Source organism: Pantherophis guttatus, chromosome 1 (assembly GCF_059756535.1).
Source record: "Pantherophis guttatus breed Tessera chromosome 1, ASM5975653v1, whole genome shotgun sequence".
NCBI lineage: Eukaryota > Metazoa > Chordata > Lepidosauria > Squamata > Colubridae > Pantherophis > Pantherophis guttatus.
Genome location: NC_142063.1, coordinates 261,015,065 through 261,036,684, shown reverse-complemented (window position 1 = coordinate 261,036,684; position 21,620 = coordinate 261,015,065).

Genomic DNA, 21,620 nt, shown 5'->3' with positions numbered 1-21,620 from the left:
AGAATTCTTTATTGGCCAAGTGTGATTGGTCACACAAGGAATTTGTCTTTGGTGCATATGCTCTCAGTGTACATAAAAAGAAAAGATACATTCATTAAGAATCATAAAGTACAACACTTAATGATAGCCATAGGGTACAAATAAGTAATCAGGAAACAATATCAATATATTGTAAGGATCCAAGCAACAAAGTTACAGTCATACAGTCATAAGTGGAAGGAGAAGGGTGGTGGGAACGATGAGAAGATTAATAGCAATACAGACTTAGTAAATAGTTTGACAGTGTTGAGGGAATTATTTGTTTAGCAGAGTGATGGTGTTCGGGAAAAAACTGTTCTTGTGTCTAGTTGCTTTGGTGTGCAGTGCTCTATAGTGTCATTTTGAGGATAGGAATTAAAATAATTTATGTCCAGGATGTGAGGAGTCTATAAATATTTTCACAGCCCTCTTTTTGAGTCATGCAGTATACAGGTCCTCAATGGAAGGTAGATTGCTAGTAATTGTTTTTTCTGCAATCTGCAGAAAAATCCTCTGAAGTCTGTGTCTGTCTTGTTGGGTTGCAGAACTAAACCAGACAGTTATAGAGGTGCAGATGACAGACTCAATAATTCCTCTGAAGAACTGAACCAACAGCTGTATGTCTCTGATTCTTCCCAATGAGGAAACTTGAGACTTCAGCAATTTCTACAACTTCCAGAAGGACTAAAGTCAGCATCAAGCAGAAATACCTACTTAAGATTTCTTAAGATTTCAGTCGAATCCATTCAATTGTGAGAACAATATCTCTTTTACTAAGGACAATCTGAGCATGTTGTATTATATGCTACAAGATTCTGACAGTTTTTATCTTATTAAGACACAGATCTTGCTTGTTATTCCTGCTCTCTGGTGGGTGTTCAAGCATAGCTTAGTCAAGAATGTCAGCAAAGACAAGATAATTTTAAATTGAGATTTAAAAAAAAAACTTTCCCCAACTCTCTCAATATCAGTATTTGTCAGCCTAGAAACTTCTAGAGGGACCCCTTCCACACCTATTAATGGTAAACAGAAAACATTACAGACACTTTATCTTTGTGAGTGAGTTATGGAGGCCTTCATAAGCTTACCTCTCTCTGTTTTAAATCTATAAACAGCTAGGTTTATATATCTATTATATCGGTAACTCTACTGTAACTCTAATTTGTATTAGCACACTACTTATTGGAATTTTCCATTCTGCATTTGAACATTCCTTGGCTCTGATTTTCATCTCACAGGGATATAAAAAGTGGACATTTTCCAAGTACATTTTTTTCAGATCCAGAAAAAACATACCTAAGATCATAGAATATAAGGAGCCCTAGAAATTATCTAAGGCTCCTTAGAAAGGCTGCAGTTTGGTTTAGTTTTTAAATCATTTAGGTCCTAAATGATTTAAAAACTAAACCAAACTGCAGCCTTTCCAATTGGTGTATTGAGTTGGGCTTTTTGCACTGTAATACTGGAGTTCCACTGTACCACTTGTTTTACTTACATCAAGTTGCCCTTCTATTTTAAATAGAAGGGCAACTTGATGTAAATAAAAAAGTGGGACAGTGGAACCTCTATATTAACAATAATAATGCAAGCATCACATGCTCTTCTTTCAGCTACCCATATTACTGGAATATATGGCATTTCTAAGAGAGTGGTAAAACCCAAATAAGAAATAGATATAGTATAAAGACTGAAAATTATTAGTTCCAACTGTAGCACAGCAGATGCTCAGACAATTATATTTGATTTGCTAACCTTCTGATTCTGTGGAGTTTTGGTTAAAGGAATTAGCACTGTATATTTGATTTTCTTCTAGCAAAAAATAAAAGATCTGGACATTCCTTATAATAGAACATGATCTCCAGATTAACCAAAAGCAATAATTTGTTAGGAGGGCTAAGACCTCATGGATCTCTGGAGCTCAGGAAAATGAATCCGCTGCTTTTCAATCAAATATTTGAAAACTGGCTTCTATATCAGCATTTATGTGTAATGTCTTCGAAGGATGAATAGAACAGGGGGAGAAAGAACATTATGTACTACATCTGACAGGGTAGTTACAGCAATTAATATAGGAGGGTGGAGGAAAATGAGACAAGGTAAGGACAATTCTATTTGCAGTGAAATCAGACAAAAGAAAAAGTTCTTTGCTATAATGTTGGCTTTGAATGAAACATTTAAATCGCAAATCTTATCTTTATTTTTTATGCTTTATTGATTTTAATTTCTTTGATTGTTGTGAGATGTCTAGAGTCATTGAGAGTCAGGTTGGCCTACGAGCTTCAGAAAAAAATATTTATGGTTCAAGACAGTGGTGGGTTTCAAAAATTTTTACTACTGGTTCTGTGGGTATGGCTTGGTGGGTGTGGCATGGCTTGGTGGGCGTGGCAGGGGAAGGTTACTGTAAAATCTCTATTCCCTTCCCATCCCAGGGGAAGGTTACTGAAAAATCCCCATTTCCTCCCAATCAGCTGGGACTCAGGAGGCAGAGAATAGATGGGGGAGGGGTCAGTCAGAATTTTTACTACCAATTCTCCGAACTACTCAAAATTTCCGCTACTGGTTCTTCAGAACTCATCAGAACCTGCTGAAACCCACCTCTGGTTCAAGACCAAATATAATAAAAGACTAGCATGCATACAATAACTATAAAAAGACATTTTAAAATTGTGGGAAAATCCTAAAGCAATTAGCAGCCAACAATTAATAGCATGTGAGAGGAACCAAGATGGTTTTTAATAACTGAAGTTATTAATAGGAATTTTGCAGACTTGTTCTGAGAAGTGGCATATAAGTTTACTATATTATTTGTTATGATTGGTTCTACGGTCAACCAGATGTTTAGACTGGATTTGGCATTTTATCCACCTATTACACGAGTGTCAAGTTCGATCGCGTCACGTGATGTATCATGATGTATCGCAATGTTTTTTGCCTTTGTGGAGCCGGGATGGGCATGGCCTGCACATGAAGTATCTGGCCTGCGGGTTGCCAGTTTGACAGGCCTGATCTATTTAGTCCTTCCCAAGAACCTGAGATATGCAGATGCTGTTGTCTGATAGTGTTGTAAGTATGCTTGCAGGATGTAAGCTCTTTCAAGTAAAGCTGCCTTTCATAATTGACTGATGGTGATTTTGTCAATGCTGATGGTATTCAAGTAGTGCTCTGGTTGTTTTCATAGGCACCTGTTACAACTGGTATTAGCTTCTATTTGCAAGTCTTTGTATTTTGTGATTTTTCTCCCTTTAGTATTATCTCTTCCTAAAACCACAATCTGGGTCATTAGACTTGTATTCACACAAAAACATCTACATTTATTCTGCAAGTGAATCCAACCAGGAGAGATAATCACACACAAGCTAACGTGCAAGCCCAAATATCACTCGTATTGAATGACATGGTCATTAGATCTGCATTGTGTGAAGGCAATTAAAAAAAAAGTTTTTCCGACACAGTAGCATCACTTTCTGTGTAAGCAGCTCTTTTTAGTAGGATGTAGTAGGATTTAGAAGGGACACGGTGGCTCAGTGGCTAATACGCTGAGCTTGTTGATCGAAAGGTCTGCAGTTCAGCAGCTCGAATCCCTAGTGCTGCATAATGGGATGAGCTCCTGTTATTTGTCCCAGCATTCGAAAGCACGTAAAAATGCAAGTAGAAAAATAGGGACCACCTTTGGTGGGAAGGTAACAGCGTTCCGTGCACTTTTGGCGTTTAGTCATGCCAGCCACGTGGCCACGGAGACGTCTTTGGACAGTGCTGGCTCTTCGGCTTTGAAATGGAGATGCGCACCTCCCCCTAGAGTCGGGAACAATTAGCACATATGTGCGAGGGGAACCTTTACCTTTAGTAGGATGTAGTAGGATGGTGATAGTAGTTAACACTCAACAAAACAACAAAGGGGAGAAGGAGGGAATGAGAAGTTCATTTTTAATGTTCTTTGCAGACTTCTCAGTTTTGTCCGTTACATGTGCAAACAAGTAGTGCAAATTGAAATTAGAGGTTTTAGAATTTAGAATAACCCCGACAACTCCTTTTACCAAAAAAACCCAAAAAACAAAACCCTTCCTGAATTGTGTAAATCTGCTATCTTTCTGCAGTGGCTGCCTTTGCCTAAATGCATGTAAACAGGGTTCCTCCCCCACCTCCCAACCACAGTCCATTTGTTTCCCTTGTATTTTTTCAAGTAGCCTAAAGACTTTATCCTGCATTTTTTTTTCCTCGTGCATTTTCTACTACCTGTGTTCTGAGAATAATTAACAACGCCCACGGGCATAAAGAGACCTGCAGCACCTTAGCTATGATATCTTGCCAATACCAGCTGTGCTTCAGTATTTATTTACTGAGATCACAATATTTACCAAGATGAGCTTGCTGAGATGGCAAAGGATTGTGCTGAGATTTGGCAGCTAATGTTTCAGCTTGATTTCTGAAACACGAATCGTACTGCATTTCTCTGAAAAAAACAACAACAACAACATCATCACCACTTCGGTTAAATTCCTTTCAACATTGCAAAGAACAGCTATAAAAGATCCTCAGTGGGCATATATGCCCTGGACTTTTATATTCCATGATATACTAGGAGCTAAAAAAAGCCCCATTTTCCTCTACAGTTTATTGCCATACTGTGCTACAGATCACCTCTTCCACTTGCTGATACCAAGCAAAAGTCTTAGAGCAGGAAGAACATGCAGAATTAAAAGGACCATGGAGGAAAAGGCAGAAGCAGCTGTGGATGCTTTGTCTAGTGATGAACCAGCTAATTTAAAAATTCAGGACAAACCTCTGGGCTGTGACCCAGCTCCCTTTTGTTCTTGATCTTTCATTTAAAAACCAGTAGGGTAGCCATGGAAGCTTGCAGAAACTGGGGGAAAGTAAACTCCTGTGTCAGGAAAGAAACAGATTACTATTAAGGAAGTTAAAACCTTCAGTTATTACTATTGAATTGGTGCAGATCTAAGCAGAAACCTTAAACTTCATTGTGCAAATATACGATGCATTTTTATCCAATCTTATGGAACAAGATTCCAGAAACGCTAAACGGTTGACAACTTCAACAATTCAGAAAAAGGGATTCCAGCAGTTACAGTAGTATTTCTCAGCCTTGGCCATTTTAAAATGTGTGGACTTCGCCTCCCAAAATTCCCCAGCTAACATGCTTAAAATGGCTGAGAAAACCTGGCATTGTTTAATTGAAGGAACCCAAGGTACACAAACTGTATGAAATCACAGCCAGGCAGATGCTATGGTTGACAGGCAGTTGATTCATGTTTCTGCCTGTGGACTTGCTTCTGGACCCTTGACCTCACCCTGTAGACCTGTAATCTTGTGTATAACTTACGGACCTTGCCTTGTGGACTTGTACCTTGTTTTTGGACTTTGCAATTCAGCTCTGGTGATGATTGTTGGCTTTTGTTTGTGGGTGGCTGCCTTCAGGGAAGCTTGGAGTGGAGCTTTGCCGGCCATTTGTTATGGACTTAACAGAGCAATAAAGGACTCTATCGAAGCCTGACTCTGACTAGGGGACTGGGGTCATAATATCACCTCGATTTAAAAGAAAATTTAAACATCTTACAAACTCACTATAGGGTAACTATTCAATATGCATAATATTATGACATCATAATAAAATCCCAGTACTGTATATTTATTTATTTATTTATTTATTTATTTATTTATTTATTTATTTATTTATTTATTTATTTATTTATTGGTTCGATTTATATGCCGCCCTTTTCCGGAGACTCAGGGCGGCTTACAATGCATTAAGCGATAGCCTTCATACTTTTGTATATACCTGCTTAGTAGGGCTTTCGCCCCCTCCCAAGCGGTGTTCTTTTTTTATACAAAGTCAGCTTATTGCCCCCACAAACCGGGTCCTCATTTTACTTACCTTCGAAAGGATGGAAGGCTGAGTCAACCTTGAGCCTGGTGGATTTGAACTTGCAGTAATTGCTGGTGTTACTTAACAGTTGTTTTAGTCTGCTGTGCTACCAAGGCTCTTTTTACTTGCATATGAGCCCATCTGCGGATAAGATGACCTTCAAATTTTTAAGCAAAACACCATGAAAAATGTGCTACCTGTGGATAAGCCTCAAAACTTTCAACTGTTTAAATTGTCCCAATTAAATCCATGGACAATCCATTTGTCATGGTACTTTGGTTAACAAATTGATGGTCAGCTTATCTGCAGACGGGCTTATCCATGAATATATATGGGATATATGGCTACTTTAAAAACTACTACCATATATACTCACAAATAAACCCCTCTGCAGATAACTTGAACCCAATTTTGGAGGATGTATTTTGACACCTAAAAGTCTCAGTGCATTCATGAGAACATACAGTAACAACATTATTATTAGCAATGTTCTCATACTTCATAAGAGCTGTGGTAGCATAGTGGTTAGAATGCAGTACTGCAGGCTGCTTCTGTTGACTGCTGGCTGCCTGCAATTTGGCAGTTCAAATCTCACCAGACTCAAGGTTGATTAGCCTTCCATCCTTCTGAGGTTGGTAAAATGAGGACCCAGATTGTTGGGGGCAATATGCTGACTTTGTAAACCACTTTGAGAGGGCTGTAAAGCACTGTGAAGTGGTATATAAGTCTAAGTGCTATTGCTATTGCTATCTTCCAAATCTCAAGTTATAAATGTATTATTAAATAAACAAGTTTTCCCCAAAAGATTAAGCATGAAGGTAGGAATCTTATTTCTGGGAGTAGCTGATCCTACAGGATGGCACTATGACAGAGAATACTTGCTTCTCCCATCCCATCACACGAGTTGGGAAGCTCTTAGCATAACTTCCTTTCAAATAGGCTTTGGAGTAAGTGGTATTGCAGATAATTAGACCTCCAAACAGTGTAGGACTTTATGAATTCTTACTAGCCCCTTGACTGCACCCAGATCAAACTGCTAGCCATATGCAGCTCCTAAAATACTGTGGTTACATGACAGGAGCAAAATGTTCCTATTTGTACACGGTCAGCATTTAATGGAGAAATAGAAATAAAACACCATGTCTATTTTTCTGAATAGCTGAAAAAACCCATTGTCATTAACAAAGCTTCCCAATTTAGTTTCATTCATTCTGCATAGATCTGTAGCTGGAACATCACTTTCTAGTGCCAATGTACACTCTTTTTTGCAATAAATTGTTAATTAAGAATAGAACAAAGTTAAAGAACACACATTCTTTATCCAAAGAGGCAGATCAATAGTGAACATTTGTTCTGAGAAAGCAGCATAACAAAATGCTGTGGAAAGTACTCAGATATTTTACCGATGTGCAGGTGTGCACAAAAAGTCTTAATCTGATTCCCTCTGGAAGCATTCCAGTCTGAATTGATGCCTGGATTTCAAGCAAGGTGTGGAAAAATAAAGTTTTGTTTTCTCACATTTTTAGTATGAAAAATGAACATATTTGTTTTTATTTTTCAGTGCCAGATGAATTTTTCAGGAAAGCTAGACATTATGAGGGGATAAAGATGGCCAAATATCATACAAATTGCTGGAGGGATTTTGAATTCTTTTAAAAGTATTGGTTGTTTGTTTTGCTTTTCAGAAGAACAAAATGTATAACTTTTTTGCTTGTTTCATAATGCAATGACATAATGCAATGACATTTGAAGCCATAAAAATTATGTGGGATTTGTGCCTGAAGCTCTGAATTGAACTATGGAGTCATTGGTGCTCCCTGAGCTTGATTGTTTGCCTGCTTCATTACTCAGCTAGGTAACATGGCTAGGTAAAGTCATCAATGCCATCTCAACATCTGCAAGCAAACAACCAAGAACACCAAGGATTCCAACAGGGATGTTTATAAGGAAGACAAAGTTGATAGAGTCCCCCCCCCATAAAACAAATCAATCATTAGATGATGTCACCTACTAATATAACTCACAAGAGATTGCCACCCAACTTCTCAGACTGAGACACTAATCTCCAACACTAACCTGGAGCAAAAGGTAAAGAATTGTAAAATCTCTCAATTCTCAAGGTTGCCCATCAATTATGATACCTGATTGGAGTGACCCATGGTAACTGCTTTAAGGGTAATCCTGTTAGTCAATAAATTTAGTTGGTTCTGCCCCAGGCGCCTGATGGACCCTAACAGGTTCCTGACGGAGCTTGGGACATTTCCCACTGACCTTTCCCGCGATTCGCCAGAGGCCTTGGTGGATGCCTGGGAACGGGCTGCCACCGGGGCGCTGGATCGAATTGCTCTTTTGCGGCCTCTCTGCTGACAGGGATCCCAGTTTGCTCCTTCGTTTTCCATGGAACTATGGGAGATGAAGCATCGGAAGAGATGCCTAGAGGACTGTTGGAGATCCTCCCAAGCCGAATCTGATCGAACACAACTAAGAACCCATATTAGGTCTTATCTTGTGGCGATGGAAGCGGCGAAATGGGAGTATTTTGCCGCTCTCATTGCATCTGCAGAAAACCGCCCAGCAGCCTTGTTTCGCGTGACCCGCTCCCTCCTCAATCAGGGAGCGAGGGAGGACCCTTTACAAGGCAGTGCTGAGGATTTTGTTCAATATGTGCAAGACAAAGTCGCTCAGTTCCGGACAGGGTTGGACTCTGACTGGGCAGAATCTGACAAGAGAATGGGAACAAGTCTTGAAGGTGACATCTGGGTTGAGTTTGACCCTGTTTCGATAGAAGAAGTGGACAGGATAGTGGGTAGATTGGGAGCCTCCACATGTTTGCTGGACCCATGTCCCTCCTGGCTTGTGGAGGGACAACCAGAGAGGTGACTGGAGACTGGATCTGGGTGATTACTAACACTTACTTGAGAGATGGGGTCTTCCCTGCTGTACTCAAGGAGGCAGTGGTTCGTCCCCTCCTCAAGAAGCCAGCCCTGGACCCGGCCTCCTTAAACAACTTTTGTCCTGTCTCCAACCTTCGCCTTGTAGAGAAGGTTGTTGAGGCCGTGGTGGCGTACCAACTCCCACAATTCCTGGAGGAAGCTGATTACCTAGACCCATACCAATCGGGTTTCAGGCACGGCCACAGCACGGAAACGGCATTGGTCACCCTGGTGAATGATCTCTGGCAGGCCTGGGATGGGGGCTGTTCCTCCATTCTGGTGCTACTTGACCTCTTGGCGGCTTTTGATACCATCGACCATGGTATCCTACTGCCATGGCTGTGGGGGTTGGGAATAGGGGGCACTGTGTTACAGTGGTTCTCCTCCTATCTCTCGGGCCGTACGCAGTTTGTTTGGGCAGGGGGTCAGAAATCCTCCCCTAGGCCCCTCACGTGTGGGATGCCGCAGGGGTCGGTCTCTCCCCCCTGCTCTTTAACATCTACATGAAGCCACTGGGTGAGATCATTCGTAGTTTCGGGGTGGGGTATCATCAGTACGCTGATGATACCCAATTGTATATTTCCACCCTGGAGCAACCCAAGGATGCCCTTTCTGTGATGTCTAAGTGCCTGGAGGCGGTACGGGTCTGGAGGGTAGAAACAGGCTCAGACTCAAGACCAAGTGACTGTAGATACCGGCATCGCCTGATCTAGCTACCCCATCACTTTTGATGGGAAGGGAGCTACTTACTCCCTGTGAAAAGGCTCACAATCTTGGCATCCTCCTTGATTCACGGCTGTCCTTGGTGGACCATCTATCGGCCGTGACAAGGGGGGCCTTTGCACAGGTTCACCTAGTGCGCCAGTTGCGGCCTTTCCTAGACAGGGATGCCCTCCGTACAGTCACTCAAGCTCTCATTGTCTCTCGGTTGGATTACTGCATTGCCCTCTTCATGGGGCTGCCTTTGTGGTGCACCCGGAGGCTCCAGCTAGTCCAAAATGCGGCCGTGCGGGTTGTTACGGGAGCTTCCCATTACTCTCATGCAACACCTCTCCTGCGCGAGCTGCACTGGCTGCCAGTGGCTTTCCGGATCTGCTTCAAGGTGCTGGTATTGACCTATAAAGCCCTACATGGCATGGGCCTAGGGTACTTGCAGGACTACCTCCTACCGGCCTCCCACCGCCCTGTGCGTTCACATAGAGCTGCTCTCCTCTGGGTGCCGTCGGCCAGACAGTGTCGGCTGGCGACTCCCAGGATGAGGGCGTTCTCTGTGGCTGCACCGACCCTTTGGAATGGGTTACCCACTGAACTCCGGATGGCTCCCGATCTCCGCACTTTCCGCGCTGGCCTGAAGACATGACTGTTCCAGCAGACTCCCTGATCATTCTACGAGGTTTTAAATTTGGGGATTTTAATTTTAGATTGGTTTTAGATTTTATTGTCCTTCGGGAGAAGGGTGGCATATAAATTTTAATAATAATAATAATAATAATAATAATAATAATAATAATAATAATAAATTCAATATGCCCATTTCCTCTCCCCTGTAATATCTAAATAACAAAAGTTCTGTCTTGTTCTTTCTGGTGTGGGTGTTGGGCCACACATATCACAACAGAATGGAGCTCCTTAAAAATGGAACGGAAACAACACCTGAGAGCCCAGAATAAGATTAAGTGGCTTCTGTAGTCCAGATGTAAGAGCAGAGGTGGTATTCAGCCAGTTCGAACTGGTTTGGCAGAACCGATAGTAGCGACCTGCGCTATGCCATCCTATTTAGTCATGTTTTCAAGCCATACACATGCGTGGAAGCTGCGTGTGCAAGCAAAGCCGTGCGCATGCATGGAGGTGGCACATCAGGGATGAAATCTCCTGGATCGGACCAGATCGGGTGATCCGGTAGCAATCTTGGCCAGTGGTTCAGCGATCCGATAGCAATGGCCCACCCGCCCGGATGTCATTACTTCCTGGTTTTAACCAGGAAGTAATGTTTTTTTTAACCTTCTGTGCATGTGCAGAAGGTTTTGCGCATGCACAGAAGGTTTGCATGTGCATGTGACGTGCACACGCATGCACTTCCAAACCGGTAAGGAAGGTAAATAGATTTCACCCCTGTGGCACATGCTCACATTTTTGGTGCTGGGCAAATCGGTAGGTAAAGTATGTGAATCCTGCATAAGGCAATCTTTCCAAAACTGTTGTGCTCATACCCTGAACTAGGTTCAAATTCAAACCACATCCTAATATGATTATTACTATATTTTCTTTACATGCATGACTCAGTAAATTTTGCTATACTGTATATAGCATTTACTGTACATATTATACATTTGATAGAATGATTCAGGAGCAACTTTCCTTTGGAGTTCTGAAAAACCAGGTACCTTTAATGTACATATGAAAAATGATGGAATAATGGATTTCCTAATCTCAGATTCAGTTTATCTTGACAAATGGGATTAATTGAGAAATGCTACTTTTTTAAAAAAAAGTTTAGCCTTCTATCAGATATTGTTTAAAGGAATATCAAATTATCCAAAAGAAAACACAATGATGATATAACTTGCGGTTTGAATTAATGTTCCTTTATCTTCAATTGATTTCTTCAATTGCCCACTTTGGCTTTATTCAAACGTTTTCTCTTTTTCAGAGTAGGAAAGACATATAATTTTAACCAGTGTGGAGTAATTAGCATTTTCAGAAATGAACATAAGGAACTCCCAAATCATGAATCCTTTGACATCTTGTGCTATATCAAATATAACGGTAGATGTTACCTAGCAGCAAAGAGAGATATAGAGAAAATTCATTTTTTGTCAGAACATAAAGAAATTTAGATGGGGGCAGCTAAATCAGCATCCCATTTAACATTGGATAAACAGAAGTGCCTAAGACATCTTTGAACTTCTCTTCACAAGAAGCGTCCTCCACTCCTCTGTTCGCAACAAAATACCTTATGCCACCAGACTTGAAATTCTAGGCTTAGAAAATTTAGAACTACACTGCCTTCGGTATGACCTAAGCATAGCTCATAAAATTATCTGCTACAATGTGCTACCTGTCAATGACTACTTCAGCTTCAACCAAAACAATACACGAGCACACAACAGATACAAACTTAAAGTGAACCGCTCCAAACTCGATTGCAGAAAATATGACTTCAGCAACAGAGTGGTCAATGCCTGGAATGCACTACCTGACTCTGTGGTTTCATCCCCAAACCCCCAAAACTTTAACCTAAGACTGTCTACCTCACCCCATTCCTAAGAGGTCTGTAAGGGATGTGCATAAGAGCACCAGCGTGCCTACCATCACTGTCCTAATGTTTCCTCTATTCGTATCTATTTTATGTATTCAATTCATGCTTATAATTATATATGTTACCTAATACATTCTTGACAAATAAAATAAAAATAAAGACACCATCAATATCTATTTAGTAAAATTCTCAGCACTGACAGTTACATAATTGTTTTTTGTGCCAATTCACTATATAAATCAATCAACAACTTCATGAAGAATCAAAGTCTCTTGCTATTTTAGGAGGGGCTGTCTGGTCTATTTTGTTTATCTCCCCCATTAATGAAATGTATGAGGCCTCTAGATAAGATGAAAGACATGCTGAGATATCAAAGGAGCTTATCCATGAAAGGAAACATGGACAGCATCAACAGTCTAAAAGGAATGGGGTAATGCACTTTTCTCTACAGCATTGCAGAATGAACATGTTTAGAGAAAGGGAATATTTACTAGTAGATATTTACTCAAGAAAGTGCTGGAAGCAAAGAATTTAACTTTCTAGATTACTATTTTAGATTGGCTGGAGGGTGAGGATAGCTCGTTTGATTTATTGACTTATTTATCTGTACCAGAAATAAATCAGAAACCTTAGGCATCCTGTCATTTTCAGTGAAAAAGGACATCCAGAATATTTTTTTCCTTCAGTGCATTAGAAATCCAATTGACTTTTTCCATGTTTTCCAAAGTGCTTCAGCCTCTGTCATTCTTTTCCAAGACAAAGTCCCTTTTCCCTCAGGGAAATGAAATGATACCGAACCAGAAGGACTATCCAGTCATTCTATCTCATTAGCATTAACTGTTCAACTGTAATTCTCATCACCCATGCCTAGAATAGCCTCCAAAATGTACGATGCAGTGCTATGCTATAAATCATATCTTAACCCCCCCTTTTTTCTAATGTATTGTTTTCTATGGTGAAACGAACAGTGCATTTCTTGATGATCTCCTATAGTAAAATTCATTATTATATTAGTTTCCTCTTACTTGCTGTACTATTTGAGTTTTAAACTAAAGTACTAAATCAATGCAAAACTGGAACCAGTGGTTTCCTTTACTCACTTTAATTGATTAACGCAACAGTCAGCAAGTTTCAGTGTTCAATAGCCAGTTAATATTGACAGATCAGTTATACTGAAGGGGAGTTTGCCAGCGTTTAGAGTTTGGATATTTAATCTGAATTATATTCTGTTAAAATGCTTATTACTTCATTGTCCATAAAACTGGAGTTTTAAATAAATCTCCCAGAATTTCGGTCTAATCTCCTGTGTCCCATCATGTTGGAAGCATTGCTTTATCTCTTGAAGGGTCTATATCTGTGTTATAGTATTAATTAGGGCCATAAATCTGATTTGAAAAAAAAAAAACAACCCCAAGATAACCGCTTAGATAGCAACAGAGATTTTTCTTTAAAAAAAAAAAAAAATCTCTGTGCTGTCATCGAGCATTCATCCAATTTTTTCCACATGGATTTGGTAGCCCTAGATTAATAATCTTTTAATTCCTTCTTTCAAAATTCAAGATCTTTTCAGTGATTATAAGGTAAAGGTAAAGGTTCCCCTCACACATATGTGCTAATTGTTCCCGACTCTAGGGGGTGGTGCTCATCTCCGGTTCAAAGCCGAAGAGCCTGACTCTGTGGTCATGTGGCCGGCATGACTAAATACTAAAAGTGCACGGAACACTGTTACCTTCCCACCAAAGGTGGTCCCTATTTTTCTACTTGCATATTTTACATGCTTTCAAACTGCTAAGTTGGGAGAAGGTGGGACAAGTAATGGGAGTTCACTTTTCACTTGATTATAATGGCACAAAATTTTTTCCATTTCTGGAGGGTGTCTTTATAGCAAAAAAAAAAGAAGAAGAAGAAGAAGAAGACATTCAAAGAGTCCCTGCTTCAGACTACAGGAGAATAAAATTCCCTTTTTATACAGGAGAATAACTTTGGTAAATCAAATGTATCTTCCAGTGTCATCAGGGTGAGGTGGGGTGTCCAAGTATGAATATTCATAAACTGGAATAGATCAGCCAATGAATAGGCATAGCAACTAAGTCAGCCAATTGGGAGCTGGAGCCAGGGCGTGTCTTGGTCTGCAGCTTCTGAGTCTGTGCAGAGAATTGAAATTAAAACTAAGCAGTCTGTGCATGCTCTGCTGAAATGAAACTAACTGTTCTCTCTTGCCTTGTGTTTTGCTTGTAAGAAGAATCTATATTGTTATTGTATATATATTCTTGTATATAAAGAGGTTAATTAATCCAACCTGAATCAGTTATCTGTGTGTGCTTCTAGATTTGATTTTTGCAAGAAACCCTGACATGGGAAAATAAAAAAAAAACTTTAGACGGTGTCTCTGAAATTGAAGACCCATAACCTATATAAAAAGAGTGGGGCTTGAGTTATATAATCATATTTACCTCTCATGGTTTCTCAGCATTAAGATATGAGCAAGGAATCCCAAACGCTCACCCTACTTACGTATATAATTCTGTCATCCCTATTCATTATTATGAATAGGGATCATTATCCCCCATTATTTTGTAATCTCTAAGATCTACTACTATCAGATACTTCATGAATATTCTGGGTATTACTATGGTGTAAAAACTTCAATTAGTGCTCAACAATAAAACAATGGTGATACATTGTTTACCAAGTTATTGGACGGTTCAGCTAATCTACTGTCTTAGGCTAGTAAAGAAAAACCCAGAACTGAATGGATCATCTTAATGCGTGGAAACCATGGTGAATATAGGCAGTGAAACAATATGATTACAGTGAATCCAAGGGGTGAAAAGATGTGAAGGGGAGCCAAAGGACGGAAGGGAAAATAACAACAGAGAATGAAGAAATGGGTTGCATAATGAAGGAATAAGAAGACATACATTAAGATGGAGAAGTAGGCAGGTGGCAAAGCCAGGGGGACAGCATGGGAGGCAGTGAAGGTCTGTGTCAAGTGCCATGGATTTTGCATGCCAGAATGGGTTTTAGAACAAATCTAACAAAATGTGTAAATGTCATTCCAGTTCTTTAATTGTAAAAAAAAAAAAAAAAAGGTGATTGCCTGATTCCCATCTTTCCTGTTTTACAGCAATGTGTAAAATTACCTCTGTGGATTGGAAGTGTGCATGTGTATGTACCAGTGGTGGGTTGCTACTGGTTCGCCCCAGATCAGGCAAACCGGTAGCGGTGGCGGCACGATGCTCCGCCCACCTGCCTGGACATCTCTGTCCATGCATCAAAGCGTCACGTGCCCACGCGCCCACAAGCAAACCGGTAGTGAATGAAATTGAAACCCACTACTGGTGTATACATGTGTGTACGTGTGTGTGTGTGTCTGGGGAGACCAGAACAAAGACCCTTCCTCTAGATTCCCAGTGGAGAGACACAATGAAAATGAAGAAACAAACAGAAATCATGGACAAAGGGTTGGAACCAGAGGTGGGTTTCAGCAGGTTCTGACCAGTTCTGGAGAACCAGTAGTGGAAATTTTGAGTAGTTCGGAGAACTGGTAGTGAAAATTCTGACTGGCCATGCCCCCATCTATTCTCTGCCTCCCAAGTCCCAGCTGATTGGGAGGAAATGAGATTTTGCAGTAACTTTCCCCTGGAGTGGGGTGGGAATGGAGATTTTACAGTATACTTCTCCTGCCATGCCCACCAAGCCCCACCCGCCAAGCAATGCCACGCCCACCAAGCCACGCCCACAGAACCGTTAGTAAAAATTTTTGAAACTCACGACTGGTTGGAACACATTAATATTAACAATTTAAATAAGTTCACTGTGCTTTTAAATAGGATAGATTTGCCAAGATACCTTCAGCATTCTCATGGTTGCCCCAATTCTTGTAAGAAGTCACTCATACATAGATACCAAACCTGAACATTTACAAAGGAAAAAGATCTATTGCTTAGTCTCTCTAGATTTTAGACCTTTTTTGCATAAATATCTCTAAATGCTACCAAGCCACAGTTGTAATGACATAAAAAGCAAGCACTCTGAATCTGTTCATCATGATCATCAGACCAGGGGTCCACTTACCTTTGCTACTGGTTCGCAAATGTGAGCGTTCGTGCGCACTCGCTATACTTGTGCATGCCTCCTCCCCGCATGTGCAGAGCTTTCTGCAGAGCCTGCACAGATGGCCAAAAATGGGACGTGATGACGTCCGGGTGAGTGGGCAAAGCTTCCCACTGCCGGCACTACCGGTTCGCCCAATCCAGATAGAACCGGCTGCATTTCACCACTGCATCAGACCTATATTTTATCATGTTTCTATAAATTCACCTTCTGGTCTAGATGGGCCAACCCAAAATTTTCTTCCCCTCCCTTTGCATTAGCCTTTCTACCATCTGAAAAGAAAAATGTATAGGGCAGGGAAAATTATTCATGGCCCCTCATTCTCCCCAAAGAAGTCTGGACTTTAAAAATAGACATCTCTGTTTTGGGTTGAAAAAATTTGGACAGTCACCAGTGGTTAGCAAAGAGATATTCTTGGCTGCCAACTGCTGGTTATCTGAAATTTTCTAGCTAAGGTCTGCCAGTCTGGTCTTAAAGTCTCTGCTGCCAGTGTGAATGTTCAGTGGGTGGTTAGCTCTTCTGTGCAGTTAGCAAGGCACAGCCATCTCTCCTTTACCAAAATTAAATTAAAAACTCTTAGCGTCTCCCTGCAACTTGACTCTACAGTCAATCTGCCCATATGTCCAACATACGCCTTTAAAATCAGAGCAAACTAGTGGGGACGGGGGGGAGAGATCTCCAAGGTGGCTTCAACTTTTACATCTGATCTTTCAAATGCAGTTAACTGAGAAAGGGGAATAAAGATTGATTTAGAGTTCTCCCAAAAGAACGATTTATTGCACCACCAGAATGCCTGTCTAATGAATTAATTCTGAGGATGGCAGAAACTAGAATTGGTGGGACTACTAAATCCATAGAGGAAGTTGGAGGAGTGAGGATTGTACTGCTCTGAGAGTCTGCGGAAGCAAGTCTATTGAACTCATTTCACAGCAGAACTTCCTTCCAGGTAGGAAGAAATGTTTTGAATGTCTATGGCTTTCCACCAGAGCACAATTGAGCTGTTTGCTGAGGAAAAGATGGTCTTGTCAATGGCACGAAAATGAAGTATCAGAGAAGCCTTCATCTTAAGGCTGATTTAGAGTTGACTGCAACTATCTCTAGCTGTCGTCGGAGACCTACGCTGTGAAGGGGTTGATGGGTAAAGTGAAGGTCGCAGATGCTGCAGACCAGACAATGCAAATACGTTCCAAATCCCACCTCTGCGAAGGTGCATTCCTTGCATGCTGATTGGTTCCAACTTCCTGCTGGGAGAAGGGGGAAGGTAAGGCACATTCAAGCACTTAAATTTCCTGATGTATAAAAGGAACACCTATGCAACTATTCCCCCAATGACAGATGCATACATTTCCTTATGTGCAGTGCTGAAGAAGTCTGTTCCAGCTTTTAGGTTTAAGCCCTGCTACTTCATATGGATGGTGGACCAATAGGGTTTTTTTTTTACAAAGCAACCCATTCCTTTCTAAAGGCCAGTGTTTTGCTGCGTGCTCTTTCTCTCAGTCTTGACTACCCATGGAAGCAACAAAGTGCACACATCTCCATTCACATCTCAAGAAGCCAAAACTCACTTATCCTGCCAGGCTTACTCGGTCTTTTGCTTAGTGTGGGTGATATAGAGATCTCCTTGCCATCATTTCAGGGAGAATGACACAAAAAGGATAAGAGGATGATTGTGATGATCAATGGAAGAAAAGGAATCTCAAAAGGCTATTGGCTACAGTGCCATTTTTCCATAATTATAGTTAGTCCTACCTGGTTTGGAGGAAGTGAATACCGAGTAACAGAGTTGGAAGGAACTTTGGATGTCTTCTAGTCCAACTCTCTGCTCAATCAGGAGACCTTATACCAGTGATGGCTAACCTTTTCCGGACCGAGTGCCCAAAGCGCGTGTGTCCGTGTGCAAATGCGCGCATGCCCAAACCCCCCAAATGCAATGCATGTGCGGCCCCGTGCATGCGCCCCACACCTCATGCATGTGCATGTGCCCCCTGCCCATGCCATGTCCCCTGTGCATGTGTGTGTGGCCCCCTGCATATGCCCTGTCCCCCTGTGCATGCACAAGCATACTCCCGGCATGCGCCCAGCACCCACCGCATGCGCGTCAGAGACTCAAAGACCAGCTGGCTGGCAGGAGGCGCTCATGCATGTGCAGCAGAGCTGAACTGGCATGATGGCTTGCATGCCATCAGAGAGGGCACTGTGTGCCACCTCTGGCACCTGTGCCATAGGTTCACCATCACGGCCTTGTACCATTCCAAACAAATTTATTTATTTATTTATTTATTTATTTATTTATTTATTTATTTATTTGTCATATTTCTATGCCATCCACTCTCCAAGGACTCTGGGTGGCTTACGCCAAAGACAGTATACTAAATAGCATATTGCTCCCTGGGTCCTCATTTTACCCACCTTGGAAGGATGGAAGGCTGAGTCAACCTTGAGCCAGTGAGATTTGATCCGCTGATCTGCTGAACTAGCAGTCAGCTGAAGTAGGTGCAGTACTGCACTCTAACCATTGCGCCACCTCGGCTCCTAATGACCATCCAATTTCTTTTCAAAAACTTCTTGTGATGGAGGACCCACAAGTCCTGGAGGCAAGTCGTTCCAAGAGATCAAACAACAGCTGGGCTTAAGCAGTTCATTTTTCCTAAACATTCTTAATGCTCCATGTAGACGAGGAGGAAACCTTCGATAGAAAGGTACACTGTAATACAGAGGAGGAAATCAGCCAGATAAATTTGCATAATCATCCTGATTATCCCCAGCAGGCAGGTTCCTATGGCTAGTACTATGGTTGAGTAATTCAGATAGACAAATGACAAACACAGAGCTTGCCTCAGCTCTGTTCACTCAACCTTTGAAAGAGCAGAAAGAATTAAGAGAGAGTGGGTGGGGGTGGGGAAGAGAAAGTGTAAACTGTCCTTGCTCTTAATAGCCTTAAAAAGGACAGCTCCTAAGGGTAAATATATTTATGGAAAAACAGTGTTGCAAATTGAATCAGGGAGGATGATACCAATAATTCTCTTGCTGTACCAGGAGCCAATTGCTCTGTTTCATTTTATCAGAGCTTAATTTGCTAACTTAAGCTGCCAATTTTGAGCAATGCAACTGCGCTGTGGGATTCACATCATCACCATTTTCACTTTCCGAACCCTCAAAAGTAATTGGGAGATTCTCGAAGTTATCTTTATTTCTGCTGACTTTAAAGCAACGAAAACAAGGAACAAAAATTGCTGTGCTGCCTCAAGCTGCTATAGGGCCTGAAGTGCATAAAAGGAAAGTAAATAAATTACCTGTGTCCACTTTGTGTTTATTTATCTGGGTGTCTGCTTTAAAAATCTCAACAATTACAGAGAGGGACTTGATAAAAATTCATCAAGGTATTTTCTTCCCTGTAAGATCTATCACTGTTTCCCTTACTTTCAAAAAAGGGGGTAAAAGGCCTCAGATCGATCAGCAATACTGGGCAATACTATGGAACAAATTATTGAACTCTGTGAACTTTTAGAAAAGAAGGCATTGCTTGGCCAGCCTAGTTTTTTAAGTAAAGTCATATCAATATGCCTCTGCCTATGTCTATGTCTATGTCTATGTCTATGCCTCTGTCTCTGTCTCTATATCCATCCATTGATCCATCCATCCATCCATCCATCCTTCCATCCATCCATCCATCCATCCATCCATCCATCCATCCATCCATCCATCCATCTATCTATCTATCTATCTATCTATCTATCTATCTATCTATCTATCTATCTATCTATCTATTTCATGTTTTATTTACAGTTTTCTTTTCACACCATACATGTTTGTGGACAGTGTATTGACTGGGTCAATGTCCTTTTTAAACAATGTTAACAATAACAATACAAATAAGTATACATAATCCTAATCTTCCAACTTCACCAATACCATTCTCTCTTTATAATTCTTTATCGTTTTTCCCATTAATACATTTAAACCTAAATAACATTTCTTTGCACCATTTATTTGTTATCCCCTACTACGTAAGTCACTAATATTTAATATTTTAAAATTACTCATTATTCCACCATAATTTCGATATCTGAAATATCTAGGACTACTAATAAGGCCAAATATTAACAACATTTAATCAATTCTGGGATTATATTTTAAAATCCCCACAATTTCTAATCCTGAAAAGTTTGAATTCACAATATATTTTAACACACTGTTAATCTTATAAACTGCCATCTTTTAACCTTAGTTTATTTTTAATTATAATAAATTATATTATCTATTAATATATATACTACTTTTTCCCCTATTTGTATTTTCTACTTTTTCATTTTATTAATATATTTTATCACTATCCCTCATCTCTTAACCTTTTTGGAGTTCTGTCATTTATTGATTTTTTAATCACCCTTTTATTCCTCTCTCTTGGAATCCTACAACTTTTTTAATATATTTTTATACCCACTGAGTATTCCCTTCAGATTACCCTTTATCTCGTTCGGTTGTATCATTTGAACACCCATCCATAAATCTTTCTTTTTTTGAAGAGATTTCCCTTTTTTCCCTCTGTTCTATTATAAACTTTTAAGGAATTATCTATTTGATTCCTACTTATCCATCCTTTCTCTTCATTATATTTGTCTTTCTGCTTCTCATTTTGATTTTTTTCTTCCACTGCCTCTTCTAATTTCTCATCTATTTTCTGAATATCATATTCATCTTTTCCCCCCAGTTGTTGAGAAGCTTCTATATTCATTTCTTTATCTTTAGACAATCCCCTTGTCTCATGATTGTTCTTTATAGTTTTATACATGCTTTTGAGCATCAAAATTATTTCTTCATATGCCTCTATTATCTCCTGATGGTCCATTTTATAACAATTTGATAAAAATTACTCAATATTCCTTTATGGTTCCAACATCTTAGTGTTTAAAAACTCCAACAGAGCCAATTATTAATAAGATTTAGTCAATCCCATAGTTATACCTCCAAATCCCCTAAATTTATAATCTTTAAAGTTCTTTAATATTTTACAGCCTTTTGATTTTCCAATTATTTATCTTCCCAATTGTACAGATTTTAAAGTCTTATTTAACTTTTCTATTTGACAATGAGTTTTTAGTAGAGGTGAATACCATCAGATGAATACAGAGCTGCTTGAAAAATCACTTCTAATATGTCTACATTGGTGACTTGGTATCATACTGGAAGAATTCATTGAATAGCATAACCAGGGTGGAAAACCAGAAGTGTAGAGGTGAGACTGGCTGGAAAAATAGCGGGCTCCGACAAGCTCCATGAAAATCCAGCCGGACAAACCATTGTCGGGGGGGGGGGTCTTCGGACCGGAACCATCCTGTAGGGATGATGAAGAAGGAAAGGCATCTCGGACAACCAAGAGGAACAGGCAAGTTCCTTGAAAGGTTGGAGGCAG